Raw genomic sequence first — 12,696 nt, 5'->3', positions numbered from 1 at the left:
CAAAGTTATACCATGAAGATGGCTGAAAAAAACCTGAAAAGCTCCCTTTACACTATGCAAAACAATGCTAGCCTGTGACAAATGTGCCCCTGAAGAGAAATTAAACATCTTGTCTTAGAGCTGCTGTCATAGCCTGAACTTCTTGGAATTACTACTTGATTGAGGGAGAGAGCTCTAGTTGCTTTATAAAGCTAAGCCACTCAACAATAGTACTCTTCCATTTGTCCTTGACAGCTGTATTTTTGTAGCAATACTTATTTGCTTGGATTCAAAAGTTTCAGTCCTTATTATTGCAGATCTGTAAAAAGTACAAAAATACCACAGTATCAACTTCCAGAAACTGAAGAGACGGAGTCTGGTGATTTCTATTAAATTTAGATCTTCAGCACTGCTCTGAAAATCTGGGAGACCCATTTGGTGAGTCCTCCCTTCAACACAAGTAATTTTACAGAAGGGATCACAGAAATTCTGCTGAGCGCGTTATGTTGATCACTAGTGGGGACTTCATCTGGTGGAAAAAAAACCAACCAAAGCTGCCGCATATGTACCTGTGATAAATAAAAAAATACACACATATTAAAAGTCACACTCATCCTTTCCTCTGCCTCTCTGTGTCTACAGGTTAATACGCCCTTTCACAGGCAGGGTGTTGCCCAGTTAGCAGCTCAGTATCATGGAAGAAGGTGTGGCTGACCCCTTGAAATTTATGGTTGCGTGGAGAAAAGAACTGTGTACAGATACTATAGACAGAGCACCACAACCTTGAGATCCATGGGAATGAGATTCCCTTCCCTGCTGCAGCTCGGGGAATGCAGAGATCCGGCGTTTCCCACATCTTGCACAAGCCCAGGAAAACTTGCTGACCAACATTCTGCTCTCTGACCTGGTACAATCCCTCCGAAACAAGGAGTTTTCTGATGAAAACCACTCTCAGAAGAACCTACAGTGAAAGGAAGTGTATTTGGTTTTTCAGGTTTGTTCCAATATTTTTTTTTGCTGAAGATCATGTTATGCCAACCGCATTAGACAGCCTCACAGTTATTAATGCATTGCAGAGACCTTGAAATCTCAGTCTGATATACAGCTACTTTAGTCTGTGCTTTTTCCTACCCCATTATAAACCTGACCTTAATTAACCCTCTTATTGAAATGGAGTTTGTTGACTCTCAAGGACAGCCTTATTAAAAAACAATGTTGCAATGTCACTCAAAAGCTAAAGTAAGGCTGCTTTATAAAGGGATTTGTACTAATAATACTTGAATTTTAATAGCTTATGTTATATGGGTTATATAAACTTATCTATATGAGCTCTGTCTTTCCCAGACTTTAAAAAAGTCTACATTTCCTTTAGCAAAACCTATTTCTCTTTGGCAATCACTGCATCAAATTTGTAAAAAAAAGTATGTTTAAATGTAGATTTAAAATCAAATATGGCAGATTAATTTCCCCAGCTGCAAACCAAAAGACTCCCTGTTAAACTCAGATATCCAGTTAAAACAGTAACTTATACTGTGACTTCCTAATGGAACAGTTTATTCCCCCTTACTTGAAGCAGTTTTATAGACAACAAAAATATAGGGCAGATCCTTAGACTGGATAATTTATTTTTAAAAACTTCTATGGAAGACCTGGGTGTGGCAACAATAATAGCTGCCCTCCATCATTTGAAGGCCTTGGAACAAGCTCAGGGCTGACGGTGAGAAGGGTCTGTATTAGCATCCTATCTGTATGCTGCAAAATGACATAACTTAGCAGCAACTGATATTTTACAATTCACTTTAAAGGGAATATATGCTTTTTTTTAATGAAAACTATTGAGACCACTCAAAACTAAATTGCTTTCTGTGTCTACAGTTTAAAGGTATAGGCTTCAGAGCTGATGGTCATGCATTTTTTGCCCTTACACACTTCTGTGCCAGACTTCATTTTCAAGAGCTATAGCAAGCTGTAATTATTTCTCAGGTTATTTAGGGACTGAACAAAGATTATGAGTTATTTTAACAATGAAAACATTCGCACAGAACATATAAATAGCTGAAGTTATAAAAAAATCCAGCTGATATTTTCTGAATGGTATTTGAATATTAATGTTTTTTCCCCATAAATTACAAACTAACTATTTTATGGATGTACAGTACATTTATTACCTTGTCACAAAGTACATTTTATCCTCTTGATTCTGAATAACAGTATGCCTATATAGCACTAATGCATAACAAGGGAATTTAAGGCATTTACATACCAGGGAACCAAAAATAAAAGCTATTATTTTCCGGTGGGTTAGTGTACAAGCCTTTCTCAGTAGTTGGCATTGTATCTGAAATTTCCAGAACCTTACATTTTTACACCGATCTAGAGTATTTCTCATTCAGTTTATTTTCTGCTACCATGCTGAAGTATTTAAACAAAGCCCAAAAAAATTAAATACAAAGCATGTGCTACTACGGACAGACTGGATCCTCAGTGGTTGATGAGGGAAATACTCCTTAGCACCTAAGCAAATGACTCAATGGACAATGCTTTGTATCTGACGTTCCTAGTTTTCCTCCAAAGCCCAGCACTGGGGGAGGTTGCTCAATACTCTGTGTTAAGGAGGAGCTCAGGGTGTGCAATCTCTGCTCATCCAGTCCTCCCACCGGTATTCCCGCTCTACTAATTGCATGGACAAGCAAATGAGGTTCATAAGAATCCAAACCTCTCACCTGCCCTTTTGCAGAACCTCATTTACCTTACGGACACAGTTGAGAGAAAGAAAATTCATGTCATGTTTTTGTGTAAGATTCAGCGGAGAAGTGAGAGCTTTTCGCTCTGCAGTGTTACCTGGGGACAACCAATGACTGTCAGTCTCCGGTTCCTTCAGCTGTATTATTCTGTCATTAGAGTGTTCAGTAGTTCAAAATTATAATACTGGAGGTTTCTCTCACATGCCTACTAATATAAACTAATTTATTTGAAAATTATTAAAAATACATGAGATAATAGCTTGCTGACATCACTACATTAACAAAGACCAAATTATGTATTGCTGAAAGGGGACGATCTCTAGAATATAAAGCTAAATGCTGAAAACAGTTTACAGTCAAATGCTAGAGAGATTTACAAACATCACCATGTCCACCTGTCACTGTAAATTTAGTCATTCTTTGCCGAAATCATACAACACTGTTAGCACAAAATTTGAATTATTTCTCTTATACCAAAGTTGCATGCTATGACCACAACATGCAATACTCAATTAAAGAGACCTAACTGTTCCTTTTTTTCTCCCTTGAAGACCTTCCGGATTTTATAAGTGTTCACAGTAGCCTGTTAAAATTACCTAAGATAATGTAATATTTTTACCTACAGTGTATGAAATTATCAGCTGTCAGAATAAGCCTTCAAAAAGTTTCATTTGAATGAAATAGTTTCAATCATATCAACAAGTCACCTTGACTGCCCTTCTGACCAGCCATTTTTAGTACAAAATACTTTGCAGGCCCGTCACATATTTCATTGTTTAAATACCATGGGAAAGGATGGATTCAAGGCTTTATCTTAACTAGTGTGCCTTTGAAAACAAAAACAAAAAACAACTAAAAGAAAAAAACCACACAATGCCAAATATTAACTCATTGTTAGAAAGGATTCAGCATGGTGAGCATTCAAAATCTATAATATACACTATTTGTTCACTTTTCTACTGTTTCCTTCATCAGGTTTCATCCTGGGACATGATCTACTGACCACTACGTCCCTGTTGTATACAGTTAGATGTCAGTAAAGGCCAAATTAAACTACAACTGTGTGTGATGAAGTTAGAGACTATGAATCTGAGTGGTTTATGTATCCAGCTCAAGATTTATCATCTTTACAGTCTTTATTTGCCATTCTGGCATGCACTGAGCATATTTTCTCTTTCTCCTATGACAAATAACCTTTCGGATCTAGGACTCAATTTTTCAAATATGTCAAAGTGTTTAGCAATGCTTAAAAAGGTAACATTTCTCTGTGTGGAATGTGAAACTTTTTGATTGATGAGGTTGTTCTGGAATACTTAACCAAAACAGGAAAGCCTAACACACTGCTGGAAATGATCCGCTGCTTAGTTTTTGTTTTTCCTTCCCTCCAACATCACATAAATTGTGCAAGCTAATTCTATTTACTTTCTGAGATAGCCTACTGTAAATACATTCAAGAAAATATTTACTTTTTAAATTTACTTTGTATAAATCATAAAAGGGAACAGCTGCTTTAAAACCAAAAATGATGAAATGTACCACAAGTGTGGGCAAGTAGCAGAGTGCAGCTCTCCAATTTTTGCTATTCTAAGGTGGAAGAACATGACAATTTTCCTTACCTAACAAAGTCATGACATGATTTCTTTCAACCCAAGTCTATTTATTTTTCATTGTTTGTAGCTTAGAAAACATGTATTTTCAATGCTAGTATCTGTAAAAATTCCATCTGATATATCCGGCATTAAATCTATACTTAGTTACAGCGAAAAGTGATATATTTCCCTTCTCAGAGAAGTCTAGATATGTAGAGGTTGTCAGGCTGAAAATAATGTTTTACAAAAGAGAAGTCCATGCTATGCTTTAATTTTTTAGTAGGAAAAGAATGACTGCCTGAAAGTTATCTAAATACAGAGCATGTAACTTGCTAAAGTTATAAGAATTTCAGCTGATATTTCCTGAATGATACCTGACCATTATTTTTTTTTTGCTGAAAGATAATGAACTAAGTATTTTACAAATGGACAGTACATTTATCATCCCACATGTGGTGAAGTGCTCTTGAACAAATATGACCAGGGGAAAAAATGGGACAAATATTAGCTCATTTAATGGCATTAAAAGAACATGTAGAACACGTAAGTACTTCCTTGGGAAAGAGTCTGTCATTCTAAATACAACCCGTGAGGAAACAGGAAATAAAAGTGACTTCTATTAAAATAACTGAACATCCCCTCACTTGCTTTCTCAAGCCCAATGTTGAACGAAACACACTGAAATCTAAGAAATAGGATCTACGCTATATATACTATATCTCTGTGTGCATGTATATATACGCACACACATGTGTGCGTATATATACATACACACATGTGTGCGTATATATACATACACTAGAATGTATCGTTCTAAAGAAATCTACATTTCTGTCTTCAAGCAAGCCTTCCCTATGATCCCAATGCTTACTTTATTTTTCAGTAAGCGGTGCAGATTCTGATACTAAGGCGGCAAATAATAAGTTTCACATGTTTTCAGATGCATTGTTATAATCAAGTCAGACAACGCATACATTTAAGACAATGTATATTAATCCATTATTAGACTAAGAACTGCATTATTAATAAGAATTTTCTTCTTGCTAAATACCACATTTTCGTCTGTGATACATGGCCACCTAGTGACTAATTTAAATTGATTGAAACATTTATGTGATATATACTGTTAATTACTGTTCACCTTCACCACTTTAACATATTCTGAAACAACTGTCAAGGATGCTGCACTAACCTGTAATTAGTGGCTGTGAAATGAGTAGCTTTGATAAAGACTTGGTGAAAACTCTGTTTATGATAATGTTAAGACATTATTTTAAATGAGTCAGAGGCTGCTCCATCACTTAAAACCAGGTGTGCACGTATTCTTGTTTGGGAGAAAAAGTTAAAAATCATTTCATAGACTGATAGGAAACAGGGACATGTTTGTTTGGCATGCTTTTTCTTTTTTTTTTTTTTTTGTAATCCAAGTTTTTAAAAAAGTAACTTGATTTTTTTTTTTTTATGTTGAAACTGAAATCAATTCTCACAAAATATAAACCACTTCGATCAACTTCATCTGAATTCAAGATGTTTCCAGAGTTTAAGAAGCTGGTTTCATTTTGGTTCTAACTTTCTCTGAGGTTAGGTGAGATACATATGATTATTTTTTACATGTCTGCAATTCCAGATTTTACCTAAAACTACAAATACTTACATTTTCCTTAAACACTTTCCTATTCTTGATGCTGCTGATTGATTTCTGATCTCTTGTAGTACATTTCCTAAAAAGAAAAAAACCTACAACAGAAATAGTATTTGGGGGTGCAAATTAGTATTTGAATTCTGCACATTAAGCTGCCAGGTTACTATATAAATACAGAATGCTCACAGTTCTCTATTTAAACACAGAGAGATTAAAATCCAGAGAGTTGCCTGCTTCTTTTGCATCCCGTCATCATAACTACAGATGCACATTGCTACCAATTTTGTTTACAGATACCAATTCTTCGTAGTGTATTGTGAAATGCACACAATCGCTAGTAACCACCATGAGTAAAATAAGGAATAGAACTAGGAAACTCATTTATTAACTTGCTCTAACTGATTTTCTTGCTGTAATTCCTCTGTTCTCATTAAGTTTAAAGAAGTTCACATTTGTACTTGCTAGTGAACTGAACATGAACCAGAGTGGTAATTTGGAAACTGATGATGACATTTGGATAGGTGATCTCTTGGACTCTTACTTCCAATAAAATAATTGTACAGCAGCAAAATATGAAGAAGGAATAATATCCAGGACCTCCAGGTAGAGAGGATGTAGAAGGGAGATTAAATAAATAAATGGTCCTGACAGTTCTGTATTCACTCCTGATAGTTCATGGCACTTGAAGGCTTCTGTATCATTCATCATGACACAGTGCACTTCCTCCCTCTCTCTCTCAAGCTTTCCATACATTTTCCAGCTCCTTTCTCACTTGTAAAGTTGAAATGTACGATTGTTTTAGCACTGCTTCTTAGGGTTTTAAATTAAACTTGAGGTTTGTTTTGTCTCATTGTGAAGTCAGTTTATGTTTTCAGGCTGGTAATGAATGAAGCTTTGACAGAGTATAAGAAACACTTTAAATTTGCTACTACTGTGTGAAAGATCGTTTCCACTCTGTATAAAAATTTTATTGGAGGTTCATTCTGTAACATTACCTATTCTCTATTCATAATTACAAAAATAAAACCTCTAGTGAGGATGAAAACAAACAGCTTCCTCCCCCAGCTAATTATATTTGACCTTTACTTGTGCAGTTTGAGGCATAAAAGTGCCTGGAAGTAGCAGAAGTAATCTCAGATAACGGGTATTGCTTAACAGAGAAAATACTTCAGAAGTTGCAAGTGATAACAAAAGAAAGTGTTTTTTTCTATTGCATTGCCTGAATCAAATATTATTTGGTCACTCTGAATCAGTACTAAGCTGGGATGAATTACTGACATATTTCTGTATTATCACTGCATTGCCATTTTGACGATGTAGGCTGGGCCTCCAGCTTTCTTGCAACTGTTCCATGTGGAAAACTAATGTGGTTTCAAATAATATCTGAGGAGCTTTCTTAAGAGTGCAGAAGAAAAGTGCACATCTCCATTTGGGCACTGACATATGTCTTTCTGTGCTTAAAAAAAAAGTTACCTCCAAAATTTCTTCAGTTCTTCAACAGGGTGACTTCTGATCCTGACATATGTAACCATCCCAGGCACATCAGTGACCATACACCCTTTCTTCTCCTCTTTCTAAATACCTCAGCCAGGGCTTCTCCATGTCCTGAAAACTTCTCCTCTTACCCATCTACTTTAAAGATCTGCAGTTATTACAAGTAGCCAGTACAGTACAGTGGCTCTTTGCCTCTGTGCAAAACTGCATGGGAGAAAACCAATTTTCCTAAAAGAAATATTAACAGAAACAGGAAATTTTATTTCCCACTCAAAATATGTGACTAAGGTACTACATGAGAAAATGATATGACATACATGATTCTTATTTTCAGACTGGTTGTTTGGTAACTCATATTATCAGATCAATTATCAATCCACCCAGCTTATGACAGCCAAGGGCAAGAAGAAGAAGTGGGCTTCATGCTCGACCAGTTGCCTGTGAAGAGGTGACAGTCCTGCCTTCCCTAAGGGAACCTGTATACTAACAGCCCCCCCGACGCTAGGCTCCACAAGTGGCATAAATCCAACTAGCAAATGAAATAATTTATAAATTCATACATACAATTTACAACACGCCTTTCTCAGAGCTGCTTTGCATTAGCAATTAAGTACATCTGGATGATACAGACCATACTTGTAGCAAGTACTGAGACTAGTGGAAGAGACTGGCCATAATCTCTTTGGTTTTAGACAAAGGATTCCAGAGTTAACACAGCAGATTATAGGGAACTGATAGAGTCATCTTCTGGTCAGAAATCTCCTTGATAGACATTTGGACAAACCTGTAGAAGGAAACAAACCTTGTGGTCAACTCCTAATGTTCTTTTGTATTAGTGTTAGGGCAGAAAATTTACAAAATATAATGTCAAGCTCCCTAAGCACTTGCAACTACTAAACATTATTCACCAGAGCACTCATCTCCTACTTCTCCATAAATCCATTTCTGAGAATACAAAGAATTCTGCCTTTGTACTTATTCTTTGCTAATTCAGTTAATTGTTATTATGTGTTCCTATTGTAAAGAACTTAGACGTTCCTTGAGCACTACAAAACAAGTGTTGCCTTTTCCTTCTTTGAGTTACTGAGTGCTGTATCGGGACACTATTCATAATCACACAGTGCACCAAAAAGCCAAAAGAGGTTATTGATAAAAATGGGGACACAATCAACAGAGAGTATAAAAAGGCATATATGAGTGTGTAAGCATGTAGTCAAAATTCAATTTATTTTAAAAGTTTTATCACCTTTACAGTTCATACCACAAGATGTAGGCTTACTTACATACCAGTAAAAGAGTATTAATTGTTTCTAATGTTAATTTTCTAATTCCTGAGCACAAGAAAACATTGCTCTGTGTACACTGGTTACACAAAGCCCTTCCATCACATGCATATTTATTCAGTATAAATTACTCTAATGGGAGAATGTTGTTTCAACACAGTGTGCTGAACATTCCATCTTTCTGAAAGCGAAATGCCATTGCTGTTCCTAATTAAGCTATTTTCGTTTTAAGTTTTCCAGAGGATGATGTGAAGGGTGGCAATATTGATGGAGATTAATTGGATTGAAACTAACCGTGATACAGCTGTAGATCAGGTTATTCTGCTAGTCAGTAAATGAAAATTACAGCCATTTAAAAGCTAAGTATGTAAAGGCTTGGCTTTCTTAGCGTTCAGATGGTATATGTCCTGGTTTTGTTAAAAACAAGTTTCTCTTTTAGTGAATTTCCCTGTTAGCTAAAGTCTTTTTACTAACTGCAGTTTTCTGAAAAGCTAGATACATGTTTTGGTAAACATAGCAATGGAATGCAAGGTCATTTGATAACGATGCATCTCCTGAGATGTGCAAGCAGGAGGTGAACTGAAACTGACCAACCAAGTATTCCACCCCATTCACGTGATACTTCATATAAAAGTGGGAGATCACGAGGATCTTGTCCTTTTCCTTATGGCTGACATTAGGAGAGGACCTTGCGAGTCATCCTTGAGAACTGAGGCCTAGTGACAGACTGAATCCGGCTCCGGTTGGCTGCAGAATCCAGCCCAGGACTTCAGGTGCTGGTCCTACATCTGCCGGAGCAGTTGCCGGGACTTTCAAGATTGATTGTGTATGTTTTGTATTATTTTCTCTATTTTTATTAGTAGTATTAGTAAAACATTAGTAAAAAAAATTTTCTAACTCTCTTCTCTCGGGCCTTCTTTCCCTCCCAATCACCTGTCCTTAGTGGGAAGGGGGGAGAGGGAGGGGCTAAAGTAGGAGATGGGGGGAGGGGAGGTTAACAATACATCTGCTACGGTTTTCTTGTCACCCCGCAATCAAACCTTAACAGTATACAACAGAAAAAATCCAGGAGCCATAGGTAATAGAGATATCTCAGGTAGGCTGGCACTCTTCTGCTCGAAAATGCAATGTCAATTCATAAATAAATAAATATATATATTATGTTAGTGGATTATTGGGTTTTGTCTGGGAACTGGATAGATCTGTGTTTAGCTAGTATGATTGAAAAAATGTCAAGGGAACAGAGTTTTGGCTGAACACTCTTACTACAGTGCTCTAAAGGTACCAAACAATTACAGATGCTTTAGAAAGATAGTTTTTCAGAAGAGATGAATAGACATTTTCTTGAGGTCAATGATTTCAGATAGACTTCTTAACCTACCCGAAACTTTAGACTTGTCAAAGTTCAATTCATAACATGACTTACAAACTGCTATAAAACCAAAAATCACAGCCCAGATGATACCACCTTTCAGAGTAAATCAAAATCCATCAACTAAATCGAGATTCCAGATGCTGATTAGTCCTGCATTGAAAGACAAATTAAAGTCTATTAAAAATATGTTTTCCAAAGATTTGTTTACGTAACTCTTGGTCAACAGTAACTGGAATACAATATTGCAACTTCTAGAAGCTGGCTAATGGGTTCTTTAAAGATTATCTTTGACACTGGACAAACTAACTAGAGTTGCAAATTCATCAAGAACTTTAGAAACAATCATCGTAGAGATCCTTTTAAGCAATAAGGAAACAGTTTTCTGAGAAGTCAGAGTAAGTGTATTACCTCTTCCTCTGAACTCAGTTATGTATACATATATACCTGCACACACATGTACACACATAGATATGAAGATAAGAAGCAGCAGACATCTTGAAGTGTTTATGTTTCATGGTTCCTTAACTGAGCAATTCATATTCCTGAGAGTAACCTTGCATTGTGTCAAGAGTAAAGCCAGCTGCAAACTAAAGCCAGGGCAGTTACCTGAAGAGAAATTAAGCCACTGCAAATATTTTGTACACCCATTTTAGATTTACAATGCAGAAACAAAAGTACCAGACGTATCTTCTAGTGACCCCTTTACCACCCAGATATGAATTACAGCACACATTTATTCCATTACCTAAGTCAGATGGTGCTGAACATAGCATATAAGTTAGTATTACAGCTTCATTAACCTCCTCTTACTCCAGCAGTCACATAGCCTGACTAGTTAAATAAATTTAGTTTCACATTTGTAACAGTTCTGTAGAGCTATGGCATTAGTGTTCATTTCCTGCAAATGCACAAGTGTAGAACCTATTCAGTCAACTGAGATATATAGATCTATATATACTTATATACACATATCACATTTATACTAATTTCATACTTGGTTCAAGTATTATTAAAATCAATAAAATAATTTGCCATGTATACTTCCTTATAAGTAGTAAGATAGATTACCATGACAGTATATCCTCATATGCTGCATGTATACACAGTTCATAAAGCAGAGATATTATTTACTGCCCAGAAATAAAAATATCTTGTATAGTCACATTCGTATGCAACCATACAAAACAACCTGTAAAATCATAACACCTGCTGATACTTGTAAAGACATTTCCTTCTTAATAAATAATATGTGATGTGTATCTCTCACTTTTCAGAGTCTTCATTCATATGCAAAATGTCTCTCTTCTGTTATTTTTTATTTTCTAATTAATATTATAGTTGCCGTCACTGTCAACCATCGATTAAGAAAGAAACCATATCACAGTCACTTACAGATCTGGATCCCTTCATGATGCAGTATACATGGTAGCATCAAGGTTTAGCACAAAACCATCCCAGATCAGAACTTGTTAGAAGAAACCATGTGACAAGAATCTCTCTATACTACATAAGGCAGACCTGAGACTAAAATTCTTAGCAAAACATGGGACTCAGCATGAGGGTCCAGCAATAAACACACATAGATATTGAAAACACAAAATGGCTTGACTCGAAGTCAGTGTGAGTCACATCTAGCAAATCTGAAAATCCACAAATTGTTGCTGTCCCTTCTCAATCCAAGATGTTTCTACAGAAAACCGCATTAGTATTGCTACAGTTTTCTCCTTGGCCCTTGAGAATGAGTTGTTAGCCAGGACAAACTGCCAAATAAATCTATGGAGCTGCCCCAGGACTGGCTAAGTCCTCATGGACTCCTAACTGCCAGGGAAGGTGGTGCCCATATGTGAGAAAAGCTGTATGTGGAAGGAGTTGTGTCCAACAAACTCTGTCTGAGCTGAGCTGTCACTGAACTCTGTAGCATTTCCTGATCTATTTACATGAACTGGGTAAATTTTGGGTTGGGATACTGCAGTCATATGTTAACATGCACAACTGATGATTATATGAAAGACATTTGCCTAGGAGGAAAAAAAAAAAACAAAAACAAACCAAAACACACAACCACCTCACTTATTACTGTAAATTATATTGACTTGTATAATATATTGATTTTTGAGTTTAATGTAGACAAATAAGGGAGATCCTTATTTAACTTGTTAAATAAGCTAAACCCTGTAGGAGGATGTTCAATGAATTTCCCAGGAAATAAAAATATTTCATGAATATCATTAAGTGGAGCACAGAAATACACAAGAAGCCATTTAGCACTATAAAGCTCCAACTCTGTTAAGCCTCTTGAGGCTTACCACAATTTTCAAACAAAAAGACTTCTCCACTCTCATAAAATCCCAAAACAGAATACAAACAACACAAACAACAGACATCCATCCATCCCTCCAGATCTCTCTCAGATATTTGTCATTTACAATTCACACCCTATTGAAATCCCTGCAAGAAAATAAAATGGTGATTTAGTATGTTTGCAACTCAATGGAAAAAAAGCATCTTGTTTTCCTATTTGCCTAATTTTATTTTCTCAAGAGTTCCAAAAATCATACTGGAAACCATGTGTATGCCTTACATCTCTGTG

Source organism: Caloenas nicobarica, chromosome 4 (assembly GCF_036013445.1).
Source record: "Caloenas nicobarica isolate bCalNic1 chromosome 4, bCalNic1.hap1, whole genome shotgun sequence".
NCBI classification, from domain to species: domain Eukaryota; kingdom Metazoa; phylum Chordata; class Aves; order Columbiformes; family Columbidae; genus Caloenas; species Caloenas nicobarica.
This window is presented reverse-complemented; position numbering follows the sequence as displayed.